The sequence below is a fragment of the Euprymna scolopes genome, chromosome 36 (genome assembly GCF_053919585.1).
Source record: "Euprymna scolopes isolate OS-2025 chromosome 36, ASM5391958v1, whole genome shotgun sequence".
In the NCBI taxonomy this organism is placed as follows: domain Eukaryota; kingdom Metazoa; phylum Mollusca; class Cephalopoda; order Sepiida; family Sepiolidae; genus Euprymna; species Euprymna scolopes.
Genome location: NC_136517.1, coordinates 89,915,870 through 89,929,754, shown reverse-complemented (window position 1 = coordinate 89,929,754; position 13,885 = coordinate 89,915,870). Strand labels below are relative to the sequence as shown.

The window sequence follows — 13,885 nt, the reverse complement described above, 5'->3', positions numbered from 1 at the left end:
TGATACCGATATTATTGAATTCCGTTTCAAGTGTCAAAAGTTTTAGGCAGACATACATACACACATACATACATACATACATACATACATATATGCATACATGTATGTATGCATGGGGTAGAGAGGGCTCCCGTAAGCCGTGGTGAAGGCAACCTTTCTAGGAGAAGCAAATCTCTGATTTAAAAAAAAACATAAAGCGGAAGACCAGTACCCGCATTAAGCTGGTCTGCAGTTTAATTTGTTGCTGGTTATCTTGCTCTTGCTTGTTGCTGGATCTCAACATTTTGAACCGAGAGAGAGACTTAGCTGTCGTACAAAGCTAAGACTCTGTAACATCATCTGTGTATAGATACTCCCTCAGGCATTTGGGCTCATGGATTTAAAATGTCTGAAGGAGTGGCACGCGTCTGACAAGACGTTGCAATCATCATATGTAGAACACTGGAATACAGTGCCCTCGAGATACGGTTTTCAGGTTACGATGTGGAATACGATGTTTTTTTTTGTCCCCTGGCTTTTGTATTTGCCCCGCCTTACAGTGTTATTCATAATGTTATTTGATTATATACATGTGTATTATATACTGTACTGTATTTTTTTTTACTAATTTTTAATATGTACTGTATAGAATTTTGATTTGGTCCTACCATACGGCGATTTCACCTTACGACCCAAATCCTAGAACACATTAATACCATATGCTGGGGTTCTAATGTAAATAGAAACCTGCAAAGATTGATAAAGACGTTTAGGTTTTGCTGATTCGCATCTTTATTTGTTTGTTTCTTATAAATTAATATTCTTTAATATACACTTGTAATTTTCATTTTCATATTTTCTTATATATATATATATATATATATATATATATATATATATATATATATATATATATATATATATATATATATATACGCGGGTTTTTTATATTCAAAAGTAATGGACTAATGAATTCAACGAGGTTGTTAGATAGTGCTCAATAAAAAGAGCTGATAATACTTGTTTATTGTTATATAAACATGCTCACATCCCGCTGCTACAAATAGCCACTTGTTTCAATCAAACAACAGATATAATCAGGCAGCGACTTGACTATTCAAAAGTTCAATGAATAATCAGTTGATTATTCATTGAACTTTTGAATAGTCAAGTCGCTACCTGATGATATCTTTGTTTAATTGAAACAAGTGGCTATTTGTAGCAGCGGGATGTGAGCATGTTTATATAACAATAAACAAGTATATATATATATATATATATATATATATATATATATATATATATATATATATATATATATATATATATATATATATGGTGAGAGCGGCTGACTGTCAATGCGACGTTTTGTAGGTTCAATCCACGGCTGGGGAAAGGTGTTTGTCTAGCCGCACTGATGAGTTCTGATACAACGAAACAGTGTTGTATGTGGATGACAATTAAAGCCTTTGGGTTGAGTACATTGTAAATATATTTTCACCCGACGCGTATTTAAAAGCGATTAAGCGAAGCCCACTATTAATTTGTTTGTAAACAAGCTGATGGTTAGAGCACTCTGCGACGGGAGGGTGTGGATTTAATACACACACTAGGAGAAATATTTACGGCACTGATTCGTAGCCGAATGATGAGAGCTGCTGACTGTCAACGCGATGGTTGTAGGTTCAATCCACGGCTGGGGAAAGGTGTTTGTCTAGCCGCACTGATGAGTTGTGATACAACGAAACAGTACTGTATGTGGATGACTCTCTCTCTCTCTCTATATATATATATATATATATATTAGTGTTGTTGATAGTTGAATTTCTAACGCTAATGAAATACTGAGAAAAATGTAGTCATTTTCGAAAATTTTCAATAAATATAAATAATACAGCTCCTCAAATGGAGCTCTCTCCAAGCAATTTCGTCTGTGTAGGAAAAGTTTTCCTTCACTAGTCGACATATAAAAGATATATTGCAATATCATAACAGATTTGCTCTCGGGTAAAATTCCAAGGACGGAGGAACAGTGAAACAACTTGTATGCGTAATCCTGCTCTCTATATGTTAAGAATTACCCGTTGGTGGACAGCGTAAAAAAAATGAAGCCGCCATCTTTTTTTTTTCTTTTTTTTTTACAAAGATGGCGGCTCTTGTTTTGTTTTTTTAAAATACATAGTTGTCCTCTGATGTTTTTTTTTTGTTTTTTTTTTCAGTTCGGGCAATACTATTCGGAATGAAAAATTGTTGAAATAACGTTTAGTATCAGAACATATACTTAAGTTTGCTGTTCGACAACTATTCTTATATAAGTATATTTTTTCTATACAAACCGTGCACCACTATCTTATGCCAAAGTCATTCGAGGATAATACTTGCCTTTTCAACTAGCATTTTAGCCTAGGAACCTATAGCTAAAATTTCAAGTGTGTAGACCCAAAATTTTCGGAGGAATTTGATAGAGGTCTCAAAGGTCAAATCGTTGAACATTGACCCCTCAACAGGCGAATTTCTGGCCGAAAACAGATTACAAAGATTTTCTCAAATCTCAGTACACTGTATATCAAATTTCGGGTCTGTAGTCTAAAAATTGAGAAAGTTATTGCGTAGGGAAATGTACATAAGCACACAGACACTCACAGACAGACACGTTCACTTTTATAGTTATATAGATTTGACGATGGTACATTAATATGAAAGGATTATGAATATGACAATTATATTTGGTGACATGGACTTGAAAACGATTATGTTGCAATTTATATGGAAACAATCTAGCGATAACGTATTTCGAATTTTGAAAGTTTTCAGGGAAAATATCCTTATCCGTGGAGGATTTCATTTATTTATTTATTGTTTTTTACAAACAGTCACCACTTCTCAATGCCTAGAGGCCACTCGAGGATAAGGGTTAAAAAGTGTACAGTAGTCAAAAGGACAATATCGTAATAATCGTTAGAAGTTTAAATTTGGAAAATTGGATTACTTAAGGGGGCGGCTCATCAAGAACTTGCCCCTCCCCTCAGGCTTCCGTTAAGTCTCGAAAGACAAAGGATACCCTTTAGGGGCAGTAGTGCGTGTAATTGTGAAGAAAGGGTTGCGCAATCCCCATCCACACCTCTCCTGAATTGGCACTGTTTGAGTCCAGTGGCAAGGAGAAGATCAGGACGACTGGAAACAATGCCGAGATAAGCGGAGAGCACATACAGCACATGAAAGTCCCAAATGGTCACCCATTTAGTACTGACTAGGTTCAACGTTGCTTAACTTCGGTGATCCAGCAGGGAACCGGTGTGTCAACGTGATTATGCCGCTGGACTTAAAGACAACCATATTGTAGTCAGCTGGAAAGCACGCAAACGGAAGAGAGTTCCACAGGTGTGCAGCTCTAAGAAAGAAGCTTTGTTCATGGAATCTACGTTTAGGTTTAGGGACAGATAAAGAGTTGGGGGAATTATTGATAGTGTTTCCAGCTATACGAGTGTTTCTCGTGAAAGTTTGGTGAGGGGGGGGGGGGCATAGATTGTAGCTCAGACGAGCACGTGCCAGGAAAATAACGATGAAGCAGAGACACGCTGATTTTATTTCCAAAGTGTAAGGAAGCAGAAGTCAGGTTTTTGAAGCGGTATCGACTAGTCATGCACTTATTTGGAAAAGATCAATAGCGAAGGAAAAGATGTTTCTCTGTAACATTTAAAAGTGTAACAGCGATCTATTATTATATGTTATGACGTCATGTCTAATCAACTTTGCAAATTTACGACAAAAACTGCAAGTTTATGTTTTACTCCTGTTATTTTGAATAATCGGACTATGATTCTATTCTTGGATGTTATCTGCACAACACTTAGGTCGCTGCAGCCTACGATCTTTTTCAGGCGTTCCTTAGTTGAGAAAAAGAAGCATGTCTTTTACACCTGAAGAAGGTCGCAGATTGAAGCAACCAACTCGTTGTGCTGATAACACCCAATATGTGAATAATATGCCGATTATTCAAAATAACACAAGAATTCATATCTCATCTTAAACATTTCGAATTGCTTATATGTTTTAGTTTCGAGTCTAGCTGGTAGTACCTAAGTCATATTTTAAAAACTTTTTGAAATAACAGGTATATATTATGCTGCATATAAACCTGTATATCAGATATATATTGGGCATCATGCATACCTATGTATATATATATATATATATATATATATATATATATATATATATATATATATAATTTTCGTCATTCAATAAATTTAAAAGTTTATGACGTGATACGGTTAAATTCCAAATCAAAAGATTTTATTATGCAATGGAAGACAGAGAATACATTTGAAACATTATTACTCCTTATCCTACAGGATTTCGATGTGGCTTTTTATATCCTTTTCATTAACTTCCCTTACTCTATGATATTTAAATACTTAAAAAAAAAAACGTTTAATTGTGAGTTTTCAGATTCCACCTACTTTAGCAAATAAGTTGTAAACCATTATAATTATTTGCTAATATTTTCTCTTCTGAAGAGGTGGTAGACATCGTAATCCTATCAGATAAGGAGTTATATTTCAAATGTATTCTTTATACTAGATAGAATAATAAAAATATTTTGATTTGAAATTTAAATATTTTTAAATTTATGTAATGACTACAATTTAATTTATTTGCTCTATCTTGTATATCGAGCAATTTTCATTTAGCGGGGATACTTATAGACTATTACTACCAATAATATTTTGTAAGACTTATAATCACAGGTTTCCATACCAGTTGATCGTTAGATAATTTTATTTTGAAGTATATATATATATATGTAAATATATATATATATATATATATATATATATATATATTATGCCTAATATATACCTATATATTTTATGCCTAGTATATACCTGTATATATATATATATATATATATATATATATATATATATATATATATATATGACTACTTCATTTAACCACATAAATTAATATACGAAAGTATAGACGTATGCATAAACTTTAAGCATTTACTTCAACAGTGTTCAATACGTAGGTAGAGCTAGATAGTAAGTTATAAAATATATATGGCGATTAAGCTTAATCGCCATATATATTTAATAACTCACTATATATGTATATATATATATGTACATAAATATATATATGTATGTATATATATATATATATATATATATATATATATATATATATATATACAGGTATATATTATGCCTAATATATACCTGTATATATAAATATTTGAGTATTTCAAGTTTGGAAGTATTTTAATGGTGGGTTCTTTTTGAAATAACAGGTATATATTATACATTTTATATACTTGTATATTTTAATTATTATAGTGTGCCCAGAATAATAATCAATAGAGTATTGATTCTTTAATACATACGAAATCTTCACATATTACACATGTATTTAAGCGTACCTTACGACCAGGCAACACCGGACGGACTGCTGGTATATTAATATCAATTGGTGTAAACAAAATTAAGTGAAATATATAAATAAAAAAAAGCGGACAAAAATAAAAAGAACGCTCAACAAGTTCGATAGTTTTGACGCAAACGTAATTAACTTCTATTGACAAAACGGAGTTCCCCGCTTCCTTCCCTCATCGGTTTCTCATATTCGCCGCTAATGTCATACGGTAATGAGGGAAAAGGGGCGACAGTAAAAATGATGGGCTTGCTTCTTAATTAATAGACATGGACGATGCGTCACCTTCGACACAATCTTGAAGTGCTTTGTTTGATTTTGCTGTACCTTATTGCATTAGATTGCATAAAAATGGTTTCCAATACCCTGGAGAAAATGCGCAAACAACCCCTGACGAACACGAACGCACCAATCGGTTATATACACACACACATATATATATATATGTGTGTGTGTGTGTGTGTGTGTGTGTGTGTGTGTGTGTGTGTATGTGTGTGTGTGTGTAGTTGTGTTTGTGATTTGTTATTTTTTTTCTAGGGAAGGAGGTGGGTATAGAATGGAAGTGTACTGAGGAGCACGACCAAGATGCTGTTTAGTCGAAACGTTGCCGTCTGAATGATTACATTTTGGTAATTGACAAGCAAGTCTATCATAATCAAATTAGTTGTATCGATCAATTGGGGTGTGTTTTCAACAATTTGTAAGGTTCAATTTGCAATGTTATACCCACAAGATATTCTCAGACATGCTCACCTTGCAATACATACATACATACACGCATACATACATACATACATACATACATACATACATACATTAAAAAAAAGCCTTCCTTCAGTCTTGACAGACTATAGATAACTAAGGGTGCCTGCGGGGGAAATTTTTGTGACAAGAGTTGCGCCATCTCACACCACACCCCTCCTGAGTCAACATTGTTAAATACTAGTGGCAAGTGAAGGTTCAGGACGACTGGATACAATGCCGAGAGAAGCGGAAAGCACATACAGCGCCTAGTATTCCCAAATGGTCACCCATCTGGTACTAGCCAGGCTTAACATTGCTTAACTTCGGTGATCTGACGGGAGCCGGTGTTTCAACACGATTATGCCGTACATGCACATACATACATACATGATGATGATTGCAACGTCTTGTCAGACGAGTGCCACTCCCTCAGACACTTAAAGTCCATGAGCCCAAATGCCTGAGGGAGTATCTATACAAAGATGATGTTACAGAGTCTTAGCTTTGTACGACAGCTAAGTCTCTCTCTCGGTTCAAAATGTTGAGATCCAGCAACAAGCAAGATCAAGATAGCCAGCAACAAATTAAACTGCAGACCAGCTTAATGCGGGTACGGGTCTTCCGCTTTATGGTTTTTTAAATCAGAGATTTGCTTCTCCTAGAAAGGTTGCCTTCACCACGGCTTACGGGAGCCCTCTCAACCCCAATACACATACACACACACACACACACACACACACACACACACACACACACACACAAATATACACGGTGCTAGTTGGTCGTTGACCCAGAAAAAGAGTTCATTCGCCCTTTGGAAGGTCTTGTTTTTAATCCTTCAGGGAGACTAGCCGCCCTCCTCACCAAACAAGTCTGGTGGGGGAACCAGTTTAGTCGCCGGTGACCCGACCATGAGGCAGGTAGTACTGGGTTACATGGTACCAGTAGCATATGACATAACCTGACCACATACATACATACATACATACATACATACATACATACATACATACATACACACACATAGTTGATAGCGTTACTAAAAGAAAACACAATTGGAACTTGAGCCCAAAACAATAAATGTTAAGAGGTCATAATAGGGGACAAAGTTTAAAAAATTTAACACTTTTTATTTTTGCTCAACCTACACGTCCAAATACCCGGGTAACGCCGGGCACCCATGCTAGTATATCTATAAAAACCAACGTGTGTGTGTGTGTCTGCGTGCCTGTGTACATTTGCTTACGCAATAAATCTGTCAATTTTCGGTCTACAGACTCGAATTTTGATATACAGTGTACTGAGATTTGGGAAAATTTTTGTGGTCTGTTTTCCGCCAAAAATTCGGTTGTTAAGGGGTCAAAGTTCAACGATTTGACCTTTGAGAACTCTACCAAACTTCTCCGACAATTTTGGGTCTAAACACTTGAAATTTAAGATTTAGGTTCCTTGAACATGGATCTAACTTAATAACTTGATGTGATCCCCAAACAATAAAGGTTAAGGAGTCATAATAGGGGTCAAAGTTAAAAAAAATTATCTCTTTTTTTTTTTTGCTCAACATACACCTCCAAATACCCGGGCAACGCCGGGCATAACTGCTAGTACTCCTATAAATTCGTTTTTCTTTTGTATGTATTGATATTCATATTAAAACCCCTCTTTTCTATTTATTTAAAAAGAAAATACAATGTTCTTATATATGAGTTGTAGGACTGCATTCACTAGCAAAATATTCTTTTAAGCATTCGTTTTAATTAATTCCCTATTAATTTTTTTCGTTTTCTTATGAGATGCTCATCTTTAGTTAACTATTACGTGTAATTATATTCATGCAGATATTGTACATGATTTATACTTGTATAATATTTGCGTAAAACGTTTATAGTAAACACAATTTTTTTCCATATATACTTATGTATACGTATATATTTTTGTTTAATCCATCTATCTATCTATTTATCTATCTATCTATACATCTATAAAAGTGCGTATCTGTGTGTGTACATTTCCTTACGCGTAACTTTGTCAATTTGAATTCTACAGACTCGAACTTTGATATATAGGGTACTGACATTTGGGAAAATCTGTGTAATTCGTTTTCGATCAGAAATTTTGCTATTAAGGGGTGAAAGTTCAACGATTTTACCTTTGAGGACTCTACCAAACTCCTCCGACAATTTTGGGTCTACACAAATGAAATTTTAGATATAGGTTCCTTGGACAGGGATCTAACGTAATAACTTGATTTGAGTCCAAAAGCATAAATGTTAAGGTGTCATAATGTGAATCAAAGTTGAAAAAAATTGACCTCTGCGGTCTCTACAAAATTAGTTAGAAATTTCTGGTCTAAACCTTTGAAATTTTACATAAAAAGTATTCAGAGATAGGGAAAGCTTTTTCCTCGGTTTGGGTCGAAAATTTCTAGTTACCAATATATGTATGTATGTATATATGTATATGTCAGGTCATGTCATATTCTACTGGTACCATGTAACCCAGTACTACCTGCCTCATGGTCGGGTCACCGGCGACTAAACTGGTTCCCCCACCAAACTTGTTTGGTGAGGAGGGCGGCTAGTCTCCCTGAAGGATTAAAAACAAGACCTTCCAAAGGGCGAATGAACTTTTTTTCTGGGTCAACGGCCAACTAGCACCGTGTATATTTGTGTGTGTATATGTGTATTGGGGTAGAGAGGGCTCCCGTAAGCCGTGGTGAAGGCAACCTTTCTAGGAGAAGCAAATCTCTGATTTAAAAACCATAAAGCGGAAGACCAGTACCCGCATTAAGCTGGTCTGCAGTTTAATTTGTTGCTGGCTATCTTGCTCTTGCATGTTGCTGGATCTCAACATTTTGAACCGAGAGAGAGACTTAGCTGTCGTACAAAGCTAAGACTCTGTAACGTCATATTTGTATAGATACTCCCTCAGATATTTGGGCTCATGGATGTTAAATGTCTGAGGGGGTGGCACTCGTCTGACAAGACGTTGCAATCATCATGTATGTATGTATGAATGTGTTTGTGTGTATGTATGTGTCTTGGGGTTGAGAGGGCTCCCGTAAGCTGTGGTGAAGGCAACCTTTCTAGAAGAAGCAAATGTCTGATTTAAAAAAACAGAAAGCGGGAGACCAGTACCCGCATGAAGCTGGTCTGCAGTTTAATTTGTTGCTGGCTATCTTGCTCTTGCTTGTTGCTGGTTCTCAATATTTTGTACCGACAGAGAGAGAGAGAGAGAGAGAGAGAGAGAGAGAGAGAGATTTACCTGTCGTACAAAGCAAAGACTCTGTAACATCATCTGTGTACAGATACTCCTTCAGGCATTTGTCTATTAAAATGGTCCTGTGGCGATTGAAGTCGTTTTTGGATTCATGGACTTTAAGTGTCTGAGAGAGTGGCAGTCGTCTGAGAAGACGTTCCAATCATCCTGTATGTATGTATGTATGTATGTATGTATGTATGTATGTATGTATGTATGACTGCCAAAATCTTTCGAAAGAGGCGACGGATTTTATTGTTTTAAGGTTCGATCCTTCAGACGACAAATATCGAAAAATTGTCTAAAAACATTAATATCTTCGATTGGGCACTTTCTACAGGGGAAGTCGTTTTTTTCGTCGATATTTTGTAAAGCCATCTTCTCTTTTCGATTGTCTAGCCTTAATCACAATATAATCCACTTCCGGTTTGGTAGTGGTCGTAACAGCAAAGACATCAGTTTTTCCCCGTTTTCCTCCTTTGCGGTACGGGTTCGATCCAGCCTTTCTACTACCACTTTTTTTTTTTTGCTTAACATTCACACCCAAACACCCGGGCAACACCGGGCTGAAATGCTAGTATGTCTGTAAAAGTGAAACATTCTGCCTTTCTTTTCCCTATGGTAGTTAAGGAAGGATATTATACAGAAAGGCATTACTTTACATATTTACATTTTTAAATATATACGTATGCACATAACATTATGAACAGTACATAGGGCCCGAGCAAAGCCGGGCGGATGTGCTAGTATACCTATCAAAGTGAACGTGTCTGTGTGTGTGCCTGTGTGTGTGTCTGTGTTTGTGTGCATTTCCCTATGCAATAACTCTGTCAATTTTAAGTTTACAGGCTCGAAATTTGATATACAGGGTAATGAGTTTTGGTGAAAATCTTTGTGGCCGGTTTTCGGCCTAAAATTTGGCTGTTGAGGTGTCAAAGTTCAACGGTTTGACGTTTGAGAACTCTACCAAACTCCTCCGACAATTTTGGGTCTACACACTTGAAATTTTAGCTATTATTCCTTGGACATGGATCTAACTTTATAACTTGATTTGAGCCGAAAACAATAAATTTCAAAGGGTCATAATAAGGGGCACGGTTAAAAAAATTTACTGATTTTTTTTTTTTTTTGCTCAACATACACCTCCAAACACCCGGGCAACGCCGGGCTAAAATGCTAGTATATATAATAGGTATGATTATATATGTAAGGATGTGTGCTAAATTATTAATTGGGTGTAGTTAAGCGTCACTCCAGTTTAATGTGTATTAAGCTTTCCTTTTACATTGATCGAAAGTCATAATATTTTATTTGCTGTCCATGCGCATAAAGGCTATACAACCTTCCGTCCAGGTCGAACTAGTAGATAGTAGAGGATAAATGGAACGAACAGATGGAAAAACAAACATACAGATAGAGTAAAATAACTATATATATATATATATATATATATATATATATATATATATATATATAAAGTAAAGGGGGTTAGAACAACAGTCATACGAGCATGGCGTATTTTAATATAATAGTAAAATCACTAATGTAATTAGAATACAGTGCTCGTTGTAATGTAGATATATAATAAGCTCAATAGGCATATATATCCTAGAGCCATTTTAATATTTACTAAGGGGACTGATAATTTATAATTAAAATGAAAAATTAAAAATCGGTTTCTTAAGGAGAAACAAAACAAAGCCAATAAATTGTACGATTGTTTCGGAAACGATGTTTTTATTGAAATAGACATAAAGTCATGGACAATAATTTTAAGATATAGTTTTTTGAAACAACGTCTCCTCATCAGCAAATATATTGGGTGGGGTTTTTAAAGGCTCCAAAAATTACTATATATATATATATATATATATATATATATATATATATATGTATGTATGTATGTATGTATGTATGTATATAAATATATATATAAATATGTATATAAATATATATAAATGTAAAATGTATGTTTATTTGTAATCGATAATCGATAATCTAAATAGTTACTGGGCCGTTTGCCTCGGCATTTTATGCACAGTATTTTCATCGTACCCACGCGTGTTTTCATATATCTCTTTTTTTAATTATACGATTTAATTATAAGATTAAACTTAATTTTTATTTAATGAAATAGGTGGTTTTCTTTGTAAGGATGTGGGCATTTTTTGGAGGGCAGGAGGGTGATATCATCGCCCGCCGTAACGTGACATCATTAAAAAGAACATTTGGTATGGGTAAATTTTGAATGGGTAACATTTAATCACGTTGTTATTGAAAATGTAATCAGGTGATTACAAGTTAATTTAAATTAACCACATGTGGTCTCTTTCCTATGGAATAATAATCGAAAGCGCATATTAGCAACAAATTGACGAATGTGGATAATGTTTCTTACTATTCAGGAAGTTAAAGATTCACATGGAATTTGATGTATATTTGGTCAGTTACTAATTAGATTTCTATTTCAATCACCTGAATTATTTAGAGTGAGATGAGTTTAGGAATTTATATCCAAACCTGAAAATTATTTTGCTTAAAAAATAACATTAATTCACTACGTTATATCAAGTTTCATCGAGAGTCACCACGCACTTCTATATCTACTTACGTTATATTAAAGACTGAGCAACCCCTACAATCTGGTAGGTGAATGCCAAATCAATAATAATCTGCTGAAAATATTGAAAAAATAACGAGAAGAACTTCTTCCAAACATACTGGCAATAATTTTGTTTGCCTTGAGTGCCTTCAATTAGATGGTTTGTTGTTTGTTTTTTGTTTTACGGCATATCAAGCCTTTTCAGGTTATTTAATGGCGAATCTAGTTATTTTGAGGAAAGATTTTTAATGGAGTATATTTGTTTTTTTTTTTATGTCGGATTCGATTTAACCCATAGTTGGGACCCTAACAGGTACTACCACTCCGGGTCAGAGTGGACCTGGGAGCAATGGAGATAAAAGGGTGGCTCCACACTCCCCAATGCCCGCAAAGTGGGGCCTCACCATCGGATATAGTTTTAGGTCATATCCAGGACCCTTCCAATTAGAGGTAATCGAATAACTAGAAATGGTATTAGAAACTGAAAACTATTTTAAAACATTTTATTACTGATTTTATTTTCATTTTGGTTTAATTAGATATTTTACAATTGCTGATAATCCATTAAAAAAAAAGAATGGTATTCTTGCAGAATTTGACCCGAATCCTCTGAATTTTCTCGTCAATTATTGGTTGGGTCGACCGGCAATAATCGGATTAAACCGAACGTTGTTCAAATGTTGAAACACTAAATCGACATTTTTTTTTGTATTTTTGTTTTAATTTTTTTTTTTTTTTTTGCATAAAAATCTAATTTTTTAAATTATTTCTTGGATAATCGGGGGGCTATTTTTTCTGTTTATTTTTTTACCATCTGTTGACAAAAATAATTTGTACATTCCATTGAAAAAAAATACTCTGGCCAGTGGATAGCAGAAATAGTCTCCGGATTTCGCAGGGATAACTGTTTCATTTATGCTTGTATAGAAGTAAGATGGAGGCAACTTGATGAATTCTTTCTTCCTGCCGGATGCGGTGTAAAAGATGGTGGTGTTTTTTTTTCAGTAAGCGTCATGCCACCATTTTTATGTATCTCAGCTTGTATAGAGTCTAGGCCAGGCACTTTCACACCAAACAATATGCGGGCTGCTTTTACAATTTATTCGAGGGTTTAGAGCTCATCCATGTCCTCGGGGGAAGCAAATAATAGCTTCATCATTGTTATCAGAAGAAAGGTTAATAAGCTTTTAAAATGATCTGCCACCTACCCAGGATCATGTCTTTTTCGGTGAGTCGAGAGAGTGCATTTGTCAGTACTGAGGAAAAGCGATGATGGGGCTGGCATAAAGTCGATTTTGAAATGTTCATCGCGTATATATCTTGGATGTGATAACTAATGGCTACACATAAGCAAACATGTTTCAGTGATTTTCCCTGGGAGGGTGGTCACTGAAACTTGTTTGCATATGTGAGCCATTAGTTATCACATCCAACACACACATATGTATATATATACACATATACATATATGTATATATAAATATATATATACACATATACATATATATATATATATATATATATATATGGGGTGATTAAAACAAAAATAAATAATAAATAAATAAATAATAAAAATACGAAACTACGGGTTAAAACGGAAAGATATCTTCACATAAAAAAGATTGCCGAAGTGAGGAAGCATAGCATTGGAAGACCCTTTAACCGAATACGATATTCAGTATGTTAAAACTATACCTTTTGTTGTAAAAATCTAATGGAAAAACATCTGAAGAAGTTGGTGGGCACAGGCTATTTTCATGGACACATATATCGTAAGATTGCCTTCCCACTAATGAAACAGCTGGTATGGAAAAAATCCAGGAAGTTGATACATTTATTTGCAGGTGATTAAATGACTTACTGTCT

At 34.8% G+C, this 13,885-nt stretch overlaps 1 pseudogene; it reads right to left on the bottom strand.

Annotated features, from left to right (window-relative positions):
- Positions 1-6,413: 6,413 nt before the first annotated feature.
- On the bottom strand, positions 6,414-6,530 carry LOC145260748 (5S ribosomal RNA; annotated as a pseudogene).
- Positions 6,531-13,885: the final 7,355 nt, after the last annotated feature.